This window comes from Trachypithecus francoisi, unplaced genomic scaffold (genome assembly GCF_009764315.1).
Source record: "Trachypithecus francoisi isolate TF-2019V2 unplaced genomic scaffold, Tfra_2.0 Lachesis_group15, whole genome shotgun sequence".
NCBI lineage: Eukaryota > Metazoa > Chordata > Mammalia > Primates > Cercopithecidae > Trachypithecus > Trachypithecus francoisi.
In genome coordinates, this window is record NW_022681460.1 from 740153 (window position 1) to 754472 (window position 14320).

The 14320-nt window shown below is 45.2% G+C and overlaps 1 long non-coding RNA gene across 2 annotated transcripts; it reads left to right on the forward strand.

Moving 5' to 3' along the window:
• Positions 1-211: 211 nt before the first annotated feature.
• On the forward strand, positions 212-10316 carry LOC117096850. 2 transcript variants are annotated; one of them, XR_004442674.1, is made up of 3 exons: positions 212-1676; positions 7264-7383; positions 9552-10316. It is a non-coding gene; the product is annotated as an uncharacterized LOC117096850 (long non-coding RNA). The 2 variants fall into 2 exon arrangements; XR_004442673.1 differs by lacking the exon at positions 212-1676 and adding an exon at positions 2763-3088.
• Positions 10317-14320: the final 4004 nt, after the last annotated feature.

Consider the following 14320-nt stretch of genomic DNA (forward strand, 5'->3'; position numbering starts at 1 on the left):
TGGATAACATGGTGAAACCACGCCTCTACTAAAAATACAAAAAATTAGCCGGACGTGGTGGCGGGCACCTGTAGTCCCAGCTACTTGGGAGGCTGAGGCAGGAGAATGGCATGAACCCAGGAGGCAGAGCTTGCAGTGAGCCAAGATTGCACCACTGCACTCCAGCCTGGGTGACAGAGCAAGACTCCATCTCAAAAAAAAAAAAAAAAAGAATATTGCTGGCTACATGCCAATAAGTAGGACGAAGGGGACATTCTTAAGAGAAACCTGGCACCATAAGTATAGATTAAGGCAGAGGACATTCAAAAGAGATAGGCATTTGCAGTAGGTACAGACGTGACCACCATGAGACCTTCCTGAGATGGCAGGAAGGAGCCCAGTCCCAGAGTGGATTTGGATTGATCACTGCACATGTGCCCCAACCAACAGTGAGGGGGTCCCACAAGCCCAAGTGGGCAAAGTTAGGGATCTAAGGCAGGAGCAGGAAAACCAGACAGAGAAAACAGGTGGAGACTTGAGACAGAGGCGTGAATGTGAAGCCCAAAATAAAATTTCCTGCACAGGACTCTTGGCCTGTTTTCCTGCACAATTAGCCCACTCCTCCCTTGGGTCGTACCTATTTTTTTCTACAATAAGCTGTTTACACTGTATTTATTTTCAATGAAATTATCTGCCATCTTTGTACTGCCTCCTGGTGAAAATCTTTCTGCCAAGTTAGACAAGAACTGGGACATCAGCTCTCTCCAGCGATAGCTCCTTTTGAGTTTGAATTTCCCAAACTGATGGCACTGAATTACTGGTGCACCAACTGTAAGTGGTGTAGTAAGAGGTCAGTAGGGGGTGCCAGCCTCACACCAGGAGCAAGAGGGCCCTGCATAGTCCCCCAGATGCCTGCAGGTGGCGTGCCACCACTACACGGCAAGAAAGAGGGCCAGGCAGTGTCCCCAGCTGCCAGGAAGGTGCATACAGCAACTACGCTGTGAGTAGGAGGGCCGGGCAGTGTCCCCACCTGCCAGCAGGGGGCGCACGGACACCACACCATGAGAAAGAGGACCCTGCTGTGCCCTTGTTGCCAGCAGGGGGCGTGCTGCCACTACACTGTGAGCAAGAGGGTCTGGCAGCGCCCCCAGCGGCCAGAAGGGCCCTGCAGTGTCCCAGCCAATAGCACGGGGCACTGACCACTGCACTGTGAGCAAGAGGGTCCTACAGTTGTCCTGGTCGCCAACAGGTGTCACATGGGCACAGCACCATGAGCAAGCAGGCCCTGCAGTGCCCGGCCGCCAGCAGGGGGTGCCCGAGTTCGCCTTTTCAGATTCCTGAGGTTCCGCCACCTGCCTGCCTCCCAGAGCCGTGCATAGCCTATGCCAGGGCGGAACTGCATTCTTCTCAGCACAGACCCAGAGGACACCATGAAGGTGGAGCTTCATTCTGCTCATCACAGACCCAGAGGTTACCGTGAGGGCAGAGCTGCGTTCTGCTCAGGACAGACCTGGGGGCACAGCAAAGGCAGAGCAGTGTTCTCCCCAGCACAGACACGGAGGACACTGTAAGGGCGGGGCTGCTTTCTTCTCAGCAAAGACCAGGAGGGGGACACCATGAAGGCAGAGCTGCGTTCTCCTCAACACAGACCCTGGGGGCACTATCTCACTTTGGGACAACTCAGGACCACATCCATGGTGAGCAAAATCCTTCCTGTTTGCAGCCCTGAATCTAGAGGGTCACAGACTAGTTTGAAGGGCTCAGTGTAGAAAACTGGAAACCAAAAGACCCTCTAAATCCTATGCACTGAGGTTCTCCCCACCCAAGGCGAGATGGCTGCAGTGTAAGGTCCATACTGCAGCCTCAGAACACAAAGGCATTCTTCGTAATGCAGACATGCCATCTGAAATACGAATACAACACCCACAGTACTTATGTACCATACATCTGTAATGCTAACACACTACCTAAAAACGAAAACGTTACAAATCCTCACTCCCCACATAAGCTGCAACCCAATACAATGCTCACAATAATGAACACTGACATAATCAACACAAATGTAGCTACTAGCATACAGTTAGGGTAGCCATCAGGGTTAGTGGTTACATTTAGGGGTTGGGGTTAGGATTGGGGTTAGGGTTAGATTTGGGGTTAGGATTAGGATTGGAGTTGGATTAGGGTTATAGGTAGGGTTTAGGGTTATGGCTAGGGCTAGGGTTATGGTCAGGGTTACATTTTAGGGTTATGGCTAGAGCTAGAGATAGGGTCAGGGTTACGGTTTAGGGTTGGAGTTGGGATTAAGGTTATCATTATGGTTTAGGGTTACGGCTGGGGTTAGGGTCAGGGTTATGGTTTAGGGTTATGGCTCGCGCTCGGTTCTGGGTCAGAGTTACGGCTGGGGCTCAGGTCAGGGTCAGGGTTATGGTTGGGGCTCAAGTCAGGGTCAGGGTTATGGCTGGGGCTTGGGTCAGGGTCAGGGTAATGGCTGGGGCTCAGGTCAGGGTCAGGGTAACGGCTAGGGTGAGGGTCAGGTTCAGGGTTAGGGTTAGGGTCAGGGCGAGGGTCAGGGTCAGGGCGAGGGCTAGGGCTAGTGTCAGGGTGAGGGCGAGGGCGAGGTCTAGGGTGAGGGCTAGGGCGATGGTGAGGACGAGGGCGAGGACAAGAGTGAGGGTGAGGGTAAGGGTTAGGGTTAGGGTTGGGGTTAGGGTTTGGGTTCAGGTTCGGGTTCAGGTTAGGGTTCGGGTTAGGGTTTGGGTTCAGGTTCTAGGACCTCTGACTGCAGGAAATCAAATGGCTGATTGCCTAGTTGCTAATGCCATATCTAATGCTAGACAGTTTCACAATTTAACCCATGTTAATGCCTCTGGTCTTAAATGCAGATGCAGCATTACCTGGAAAGAAGCTAAAGCTGTGCAGTTCCAAGATGGCCGAATAGGAACAGCTCTAGGCTACAACTCCCAGCGAGCGACACAGAAGAGGGGTGATTTCTGTATTTCCAACTGTGGTACCAGGTTTATCTCACTGGGGCGCATTGGACAGTGGGTGCAGCCCACCGAGTGAGAGTCGAAGCAGGGTGAGGTGTTGCCTCACCCAGGAAGTGCAAGGGGTAAGGGAATTCCCTTTCCTAGCCAAAGGAAACCCTGACACATAACACCTGGAAATTCGGGTCACTCCCACCCTAATACTGTGCTTTTCCAAGGGTCTTAGCAAACTGCACACTAGGAGATTATATCCCGCACCTATCTTGGAGGGTTCCATGCCCATGGAGCTTCGCTCATTGCCAGCACAGCAGTCTGAGATCTAACTGCAAGACAGCAGTGAGGCTGGGGGAGGGTTGCCCACCATTGCTGAGGCTTGAGTAGGTAAACAAAGCGACTGGGCAGCTCGAACTGGGTGGAGCCCACCGCAACTCAAGGAGGCCTGTCTGCCTCTGTAGACTCCACCTCTGGGGACAGGGCATAGCCAAACAAACGTCTGCAGAAACCTCTGCAGATTTAAATGTCCCTGTCTGACAGCTTTGACGAGAGTAGTGGTTCTCCCAGCACAGAGTTTGAGACCTGAGAATGGGCAGACTGCTTCCTCCAGTGGGTCCCTGACCCCCAAGCAGCCTAACGGGGAGGCACCCCTCAGTAGGGGCCGACTGACTCCTCACACAGCCAGGTGTCCCTCTGAGATGAAGCTTCTAGAGGAACGATCAGGCAGCAACATTTGCTGTTCAGCAATATTCACCATTCTGCAGTCTCCGCGGCTGATACCCAGGCAAACAGGGTCTGGAGTGGACCTCCAGCAAACTCCAACAGACGTGCAGCTGAGGATCCTGACTGTTAGAAGGAAAACCAACAAACAGAAAGGACATCCACACCAAAACCCCATCTGTACGTCACCATCATCAAAGACCAAAGGTAGATAAAACCACCAAGATGGGGAAAAAACAGAGCAGAAAAGCTGAAAATTCTAAAAATCAGAGCACCTCTCCCCCTCCAAAGGAATGAAGCTCCTCACCAGCAATGGAACAAAGCTTGATGGAGAATGACTTTGATGAGTTGAGAGAAGAAGGCTTCAGATGATCAAACTTCTCCGAGCTAAAGGAGGAAATTTGAACCCATCACAAAGAAGCTAAAAACCTTGAAAAAAGATTAAATGAATGGCTAACTAGAATAACCAATGTAGAGAAGTCCTTAAATGACCTGATAGAGCTGAAAACCATGGCATGAGAACTACGTGACAAATGCACAAACTTCAGTAACCGATTCGATCAACTGCAAGAAAGGGTATCAGTGATTGAAGATCAAATGAATGAAATGAAGCGAGAAGAGAAGTTTAGAGAAAAAAGAGTAAAAAGGAATGAACAAAACCTCCAAGAAATATGGGACTATGTGAAAAGACCAAATTTGCGTCTGATTGTTGTACCTGAAAGTGATGAGGAGAATGGAACCAAGTTGGAAAGCACTCTGCAGGATATTATCCAGGAGAACCTCCCCAACCTAGCAAACCAGGCCAACATTCAAATTCAGGATATACAGAGAACGCCACAAAGATATTCCTCAAGAAGAGCAACTCCAAGACACGTAATTGTCAGATTCACCAAAGTTGAAATGAAGTAAAAAATGTTAAGGGCAGCCAGAGAGAAAGGTCGGGTTACCCACAAAGGGAAGCCCATCAGACTAACAGCGGATCTCTCAGCAGAAACTCTACAAGCCAGAAGAGAGTGGGGGCCAATATTCATCATTCTTAAAGAAAAGAATTTTCAACCCAGAATTTCATATCCAGCCAAACTAAGTTTCATAAGTGAAGGAGAAATAAAATCCTTTACAGACAAGCAAATGCTGAGAGATTTTTGTCACCACTAGGCCTGCCCTACAAGAGCTCCTGAAGGAAGCACTAAACATGGAAAGAAACAACTGGTACCAGCCACTGCAAAAACATGCCAAAATGTAAAGACCATCGAGGCTAGGAAGAAACTGCATCTACTAATGAGCAAAATAACCAGCTAACATCATAATGACAGCATCAAATTCACACATAACAATATTAACCTTAAATGTAAATGGGCTAAATGCTCCAATTAAAAGACACAGACTGGCAAAGTGGATAAGGCATCAAGACCCATCAGTGTGCTGTATTCAGGAGACCCATCTTATGTGCAGAGACACACATAGGCTCAAAATAAAGGGATGGAGGAAGATCTACCAAGCAAAAAGAAAACAAAAAAAGGCAGGGTTTGCAATCCTAGTCTCTGATAAAACAAACTTTAAACCAACAAAGATCAAAAGAGACAAGGCCATTACATAATGGTAAAAGGATCAATTCAACAAGAAGAGCTAACTATCCTAAATATATATGCACCCAATACAGGAGCACCCAGATTCATAATTCCTAAAGAGTATAATTGTGAATTAGTGATGAACATATTTTTGAAAGTTCTTTAAGAGATTCAAGCAAGCACCCAGGTTTGAGAGCCATTGACACAAGGCAATCCTGTCACTCACAGATGAAGCCGTTAAGACATCCAGATCAGTCGGAGCTGATAGTCACTGCACACTGGCAGATGTGCCATGGGCACTGCTGGTTGTTATGACCGCCATCTTTTCTCATTGCTCAATGGCCATCCTGTGTCCATAATGATGGTTAGTGTCCATGATAAAAATTTCTTTTTTTTTTTTTTTTTTTTTTTTTTTTTTGAGACGGAGTCTTGCTCTGCCGCCCAGGCTGGAGTGCAGTGGCCGGTCTCAGCTCACTGCAAGCTCCGCCTCCTGGGTTTACGCCATTCTCCTGCCTCAGCCTCCCAAGCAGCTGGGACTACAGGCGCCTGCCATGTCGCCCGGCTAGTTTTTTTGTATTTTTTAGTAGAGACGGGTTTCACCATGTTAGCCAGGATGGCTCGATCTCCTGACCTCTAGTGATCCGCCGTCTCGGCCTCCCAAAGTGCTGGGATTACAGGCTTGAGCCACGCGCCCGCCGATTTTCAAACAATTTTTTTTTTTTTTTTTGAGACGGAGTCTCGCTCTGCGCCCAGGCTGGATTGCAGTGGCCGATCTCAGCTCACTGCAAGCTCCACCTCCCGGTTTACGCCATTCTCTCTCGCCTCAGCCTCCCGAGTAGCTGGGACTACAGGCGCCCGCCATCTCGCCCGGCTAATTTTTTTATATTTTAGTAGAGACGGGTTTCACCGTGTTAGCCAGGATGGTCCGATCTCCTGACCTCGTGATCCGCCCATCTCGGCCTCCCAAAGTGCTGGGATTACAGGCTTGAGCCACCGCGCCCAGCCTCAAATACAATTATATTTTGCAGCTAATAAGTAGTAACATTGAATTAGCACTAAGCATCTTCCTGCCATGAAGTCAGTTGTGTGTTCTCTGCATTCCCTGACTGTCACTTTTCGTGTAAAGTTTTGTTTATTACCTGATGAATAGAACAAAACTTGTTTGTGCCCATTAAACAGGTAATTCATATTTTCAAAAGATAAGCATTATCTTTCCTTTATCACTTCTAATAATTCAACTCTGTAGTCCTGATCAGTGTAGCTTACAAACTGGAAGACAAAAGACATTTTAAAAAACCTAATAGCTAAGTAAGTTTTTGAAGCTATTAATATTGCTGAAATTATTGCTATAGAAAAGACCAAAAAGCATGCTGAATAGAACTCTGTTCTTAGAGATTTCTCCTGAAAAAGTCACATGTTATTTCTTCTCACCTCCATTGGCAAAAAAAAAAAAAAAAGCTATGTGGTCATGCAAAAATTTAAGCAGGTGGGTTGGAATAGTCAGAATGCATTCATAAAAACTGAACTGAAAATATTTGGAGAACAGCACCAATGACTATTGTGAATGCCAACATGCATCCCTAACAACCCCGTCCTGTTGCTCTCCAAACTTTTTATGTCTTGCAAAGTATTAGAACTTCCTATCTGAAGCCATACCACTCAGAGGGACTGCAAAATACATAATGACATCTCCTTTAAGATATCCTTAGAGAATTCAAGGAAAAGAAGTTAAATAATTTAAAAAGTGCTTTTGTGTACAGCTATTTAGCAGTAGGGGATAAGATTAGAGATAGATTGTGAAGATAATAGTAGGATTAGGGTTAGGATTAGGGTCTGGGTCTGAGTCAGGGCCGGAAGTATGGTTAGAAGTGGGGTCATGGTCAGGGTCAAGATCAGAGTCAGGGTCAAAGTCAGGGTCAGAATTGGGGACCAGGGTAGGGATCAGGGTTTAGGGTCAGGGTCAAAGTCTAGAGACAGGATTGGGGTTAGGATTAGAACCAGAGCTTTGTTCTCCTCAGGACCCATTCAAGAAGAGGCAATGGCTTTGGAGCACCTGGTAGTGTGTCTACAGTGAAGATCAGAGTTTCGTTGTCCTCAAGACTGACCTGGGGAGACGTGGCTGCGGGCCAGTGAGGAAGGTGAGGCCAAAGCTTCCTGTCTGCTCCCCGGGTGCTAAAGGGAGCTCTGCCATGGGCTTTACTTCACACGTTATATTCTGCAAGTCTTGTTTTACAAAAGCATCCCTTCCTCGAGGCTTTGGTTGCTCATCATCACAGCGTGTCATAACACATGATAAGATTTGGGTTTGCTTCTGCGGGGAGATCTTGGTATAGAGAAAGGAGAAATGCTTAGGGCCACTGTCAGGACAGTTGGGATGAAAGCTGGAGATGGGCAGAGGCTGGAGGAAACATGTGCACTCCCTGTAAACGCTTTTATTCATGTTTTCATTACTCATTTTTCTTACAGTGTTAAATTAGTAAAAATAGTATTGAAAAATTGAAAAGTAGGCATATTAAAACATGCAACATTATTTAAGTTTAAATATATTATTTGTACCTCATTGACATTTTTTATTTTGTTGAGAAAGTCAAAGGTTAATTGGCAACATCTTTTTAATAGTAGATAGAATAATGTCTGTTTTATAAACATTGACATCCTACATTACATGTGTGAACCCTGAAAATCTGAGACTGGTCTCAGATTTTTTAGAAAGTTTATTTTGCCATGTTTGAGGATGTGCCCGTGATGCCTCCACAGGAGGTACCGACAACGCGGGCCCAAGGTGGTCGGGGCCCAGCTTGGTTTTACACACTTTAGGGAGACATGAGACATCAATCAATATGTGAAAGATGTACCTTGGTTCACTCCAGAAAGGTGAGACAACTTGAAGAGAAGGCCAGACAGGGAGCTTCCAGGTCATAGGTACATAAGAGACAAATGATTTCATTCTTTTGAGTTGCTGGTTACTCTCTCCCAATGAGGCACTCAGATACGCATTTCTCTTGGTGAGCAGATGGATGGCTCTCAGAGGGAGTCCTGTGTTGTCGACAAGCATTCTGACCTATAGCTGATTGCAGGAGCTATCAGGAAAGCATCAGTGGGAAATAATATCTAAATGACAAAAGGTATAAAATGGCTGTGATGAAAGATCTGATGAGATTTCATTATACCACAACTGACAAAGATATCTGATTTTTTTTCCTGTGGTATACAGGATTTAAAATAATAACTGGAATTATGACTCATAACTCTATACCAGCACATAGCATGAATAAGGAGGACGTTGACAAATTTCCAGGAATTTTATATAATTTCTGAAAACATAACATTTTACCCATACAAATATAACACTGGGAAGGTTAGGTATCTCTTTTCATTTGTATATGTTGTATGGTTTTCCTTATAAATTATTACATCCTATTTTTCTTGCAAAACATGCCCTACTTTTCTTATATACTTTGCATAGAGTTGTTTCTAGTTATTCTATTATTTCTAGAGTGTTTTTTTTTTCTTTTTTTTGAGACAGAGTCTCGCTCTGTCTGCCAGGTTGGAGTGCGGTGGCGTGATCTCGGCTCACTGAAAGCGCCACCTCCTGGGTTCACGTCATTCTCCTGCCTAAGTCTCCTGAGTAGCTGGGACTATAGGTGCCCGCCACCGTGCCCAGCTAATTTTTTTTGTATTTTTAGTGGAGACATGGTTTCACCGTGTTAGCCAGGATGGTCTCGATCTCCTGACCTCATGATCCACCCATCTTGGTCTCCCAAAGTGCTGGGATTGTAGATGTGAGCCACTGCACCTGGCCTGTTTCTAGTAGTTTTATTTACATATATTGATTATAATTTTAATACTTTTATTTTCCAGTGAAAACTAGGACATAGACCGGTTTAAACTGTCATATATTAGTATTCTGTAGTAGATTAGAAAATGTATGAGTATACCATCTCCCAACATTGGGATGTGTTTTCTCATAGTACATATGTTTCTCATAGTACACAGTACAGTGTGGTAGTTTCTCATAGTACATAGTACAGTGTGGTAGGCAAAAACATGTTTGTTAACAGGCCAAAGTATCTGGCTTCTCTGTAAAAATAAGAAGCCAAAAGTATATAAACTTGAATTACTTATGTCCGGTAATTAATGTTTTAGTATTGTATCTTATTTATAAATGATCTAGATATTTAATGGAAATGTTTTAGTTAGCTTAACTTTAAGGTTAAAAATTACCAAAAGTATTTTGGAAACTACTATTAGGCAGATTTACTGCAAAAAACTTATTATTGAAATCATGTTTTTCGCTTTTCACAAGATGGCACCAAAAGCGAAGAAGGAAGCTCCTGTCCCTCCTAAAGCCAAAGCCAAAGCAAAGGCCAAGAAGGCAGTGTTGAAATGTGTCCACAGCCCCCCCAAAAAAGAAGATCTGCACCTCACCCACCTTCCAGCGTCCCAAGACACTGCGACTCCGGAGGCAGCCCAGATATCCTGGGAAGAGCGCCCCCTGGAGAAACAAGCTTGACCACCATGCTATCATCAAGTTTCCAGTGACCACTGAGTCAGCCATGAAGAAGATAGAAGACAACAACACGCTTGTGTTCACTGTCGATGTTAAAGCCAACAAGCCCCAGATCAAACAGACTGTGAAGAAGCTCTGGGACGTGGATGTGGCCACAGTCAACATCCTGATTCGGCCTGATGGAGAGAAGAAGACATATGTTCGAGTGGCTCCTGATTACAATGCTTTAGATGTTGCCAACAAACTTGGGATCATCTAAACTGAGTCCAGCTGGCTGATTCTAAATAGATGTGTATCTTTTCACCATAAAAAAAAGGAAATAATGTTTTTCATAAGAATGATGACTTAAAATCTTAAAGCTTATAGATTTGATTCTAATTATCTAGTAAGTATAATATTAGCTTCTTGTAAGCACTCAAGCAGAATAGAAACTTGTTTGTTGGCCAGGCACTGTGGCTCACACCTGTAATCCCAGCACTTTGGGAGGCTGAGGTGGGCGGATCATGAGGTCAGGAGATCAAGACCATCCTGGCTAACACTGTGGAACCCTGTCTCTACTAAAAATACAAAAAAAATTAGCTGAGCGTGGTGGCAGGCCCCTGTAGTCCCAGTTACTTGGGAGGCTGAGGCAGGAGAATGGCGTGAACCCAGGAGGCAGAGCTTGCAGTGAGCCAAGATTGCAGCACTGCACCCCAGCCTGGGTGACAGAGAGAGACTACATCTTAAAAAAAAAAAAAAAAAGAAGAAACTTGTTTGTTTTATATTTAATAGTGATAACTCTGAAGACATAATTGTTTTATTACACAAAAAATATTAAATTTATCTTATTTAACTAAGTTGTATCCAAATCATGTTAACCTGAAAAACATTTGGATCGGTTCCTATATTTCTAGGAGTTTGGGGAATATTTATTTATAAATGATTTTTTTTTCCAAGCCAAGTTAGAATAGAACACTTTTAGAGGATTTTATAAATGAATTTTGCAATGCTATCCAGAGTTAAGAAAATTCACATACACAGAACATACATTAATAGACATACAAACACAAATAGAAATCTCATAGCTTTCATCCTGAAATTTTAGCCATGCATCAGGCATAAATATTCTGATGGTTAATTTTAGACGTCTGCTTGATTGGATTAAGAGATACTAACATAGCTGGTAAAGCACAGTTTCTGGGCTTAAGTGTGAGGGTGTTTCTGGAAGACACTGAGATAAGGAAGATCCACCCTGACCCAACGTGGATGGGCACTGATATGGTTTGACTGTGTTCCCACCCAGATCTCATCTTGAATTGTAGTTGCTATAATCCCTACATGTTGTGGGAGGGACCTGGTGGGGGACGATTGAATCATGGTGGTGGTTACTGCCATGCTGTTCTCATGATAGTGAGTGAGTTCTCACGATCTGATGGTTTTATGGCTTACCACTTCTTGCTGCTGCCATGTGAAGAAAGACATCTTTGCTTCCCCTTCTGAGGCACCTCCAGCCATGTGGAACTGTCAGCCTATTAAACCTCTTTGTTCTTGGCTGGATGCGGTGGCTCATGCCTGTAATCCCAGCACTTTGGGAGGCCGAGGCAGGTGGATCACAAAGTCAGGAGATCAAGACCATGCTGGCGAACATGGTGAAACCCCGTCTCTACTGAAAATACAAAAAAATTAGCCGGGTGTGGTGGCGGGCATCTGTAGTGCCAGATTCTAGGGAGGCTGAGGCAGGAGAATGGCATTAACCCGGGAGGCAGCGGAGCGTACAGTGAGCGGAGATCGTGCCACTGCACTCCAGCCTGTGCGACAGAGGGAGACTCTGTCTCCAAAAACAACAACAACAACAACAACAACAAAAAACCCCTCTTTGTTCTTTATAAATTGCTGAGACTCAGGTACTTCTTCATAGCAGTACAAAAATGAACTAATACAGGCACCATCCAATTGCTTGAGACCCCAGATAGAACAAAAAGGAAGAGGAAAGGTGAATTATCTCCTTGTGACACTGAAACATCCTTCTCTTGCCTTTGACATCAGAACTTCGGGGTCTCAGGCCTTTGGCCTCAGAATGAGAGTTACACCATTGACTTAACTGATTCTGAGTCCTTTGGACATGGACTGAGCAATGCTACCAGCTTTCCTGGTTCCCCAACTTGGAGACAGCCTATCATGGACTCCTAGACTATCATCGGGCCTGTTGGCCCCCAGTCTTAGCTAGGGCACCAGCGGTAGGAGTGCACTGCTCTGGACTCTGCAGGAGGAGGACAACTGTCACCGCATCTTTATGTTCTCCTGCTGGTGTCACTCTGTGCTTCTCATCTCCTGGTTGTAGGATTCAGGGCAGACTCTCTGAAGACCTTGTGGGAAACAGCAGAGTCCAGCAGAGAAGACAAGAAAAGCCCAGCTGTAAAGATGAAAAAATGGCAGGTGTGACATGGGCCCCCCATTCTGATTCTGTATTTAGATGAGGTCTTCCGGAACACCAGCTCTCATTGGATAAAACTTCAAATAAATAAATAAATATATATATATATATTTTTTTTGGAGACAAAATCTCACTCTGTTGCCCACGCTGGAGTACAGTGGCGTGATCTCGGCTCACTGCAACCTCCACCTGCCAGGTCCTGGTTCAAGCAATTCTCCTGCCTCAGCCTCCTGAATAGCTGAGATTACAGACATGCACCCCCATGCCGGGCTAATCTTTTGTACTTTTAGTAGAGACGGAGTTTCACCAAGTTGGCAAGATTGGTCTTGAAGCCCTGGCCTCAGGTGATTCACCCACCTTGCCCTCCTAAAGTGCTAAGATTACAGGCATGAGCCACCGTACCCGGCCCATTGTGGCAGCTTAATCACAGAGGAAAAGAAGGTCTGGACCCAGCATGAAGACGATGGAAAGGGGTAAGAGCAGCTCTCTACCTACGGTGTTGCCAGCTTCCAATTTTCAACATAAGGGACACTAAATAGCTTTCCCAACAAAAACAACTGAGATGTTGGGTAAAACCTGCAAAAATGCATCTTTGTAAGTGCATTACTGAGCTGGCATTGAAGGATGGAATCCACAGCAGTCAATAAAGAATTGGCGGGAACCAAAGTGGAATTTTTTTTCTGTTTGGACAGTGGCACAGAGGATGGGGCATCAGAAACAAAACCGGATGTCTCTCCAAAATGAGGTCAGAAATCTGACATCTTAGACTTCAAATCAAAGCCCACCTCAGAGCAGAAGCAGCAAGGAGAGCACCTGTCCCTGCATTGGTGCTGGGTGGAGGGAAAACCACTGACCCTGAGAACCGATGAGAAACAGTCCTCCAGGAGTTCATGCTGGAAGACCTGGAGAGCATGGGTCAAATCGACGTGGGACCAGGCGGCTGCTAACTTCACCTCTGCCCCATGTGAGTGAATGTCTTTGCTGAAACAATGCAATCCTGTCCTCAAAATATCTCCGCACATAAAATTCCAAGGAAGATAAGTCCACGTGCAAAAAGTTACAAAACATAAGTAAACATAGTACTGTGGATACATCCAATAATTCAAGAAACAAATTCAGCAGAGCCACAAAAATCCCAAAGTTGGAAAAGATCAACTGCTGGCAAAGTATCCATTGCTGTCGCTCCTCTTAAGAAACAGTAATTTGGCCGGGCGCGGTGGCTCACGCCTGTAATCCCAGCACCTTGGGAGGCTGAGACGGTTGGATCACGAGGTCAGGAGATCGAGACCATCCTGGCTAACATGGTGAAACCCCATCTCTACTATAAATCCAAAAAAATTAGCCGGGCGTGGTGGTAGGTACCTGTAGTCCCAGCTACTCGGGATGCTGAGGCAGGAGAATGGCGTGAACCTGTGAGGCAGAGCTTGCAGTGAGCCGAGATGAAGCCACTGCACTCCAGCCTGGGCGAAAGAATGAGACTCCGTCTCAAAAAAAAAAAAAAAGAAACTGTACTTCATAAAAAGCTAGGCACGCCCCTCTGTGGCCTCACACTTGCCTTCTCAGGCATGTCTGCCCCAGAAATGTCCTTGCACTATCTTCTCCAAGAGACACATATGGGGCAAGAATATTTAGACGGTGATTGTAGAAATAGAAAACACTTGAAAGTCATCGAAATACACCTGTATCAAAGAAAAAAACTGCCATAGTCACATTGTGGAATATGATACAGCTGTGAAAATGAACTGCGGTTAGAAGCATCAACAATGAAAAATTACAGTGAACAAAGGAAATTGCTGAAAAATACACTGCTATTCCATATACAGTTCACAAACCATTATATATGACACTGCTTCATAATATACACAGAAATGATAAACCTTATGAAAAGCAAGACAAACATTAACACATTAGTCCTATGTCTGGGTGAAGAAGGGAGATCCAGGTGATCAAGGAAGGGCATATTGTAGTATTTCAATACACTCGATGCTAATGGATGATGACATCAGTGCAATTATTAATCTATCGGATTATGCATTCAGTTTCGTTTATTTTTTTGTTTTTGAGGTGGAGTTTTGCTCAGGTAGCCCAGGCTAGAGTGTAACGGCACGATCTCGGCTCACTGCAACTTCTGTCTCCTGGGTTCAAACAACTC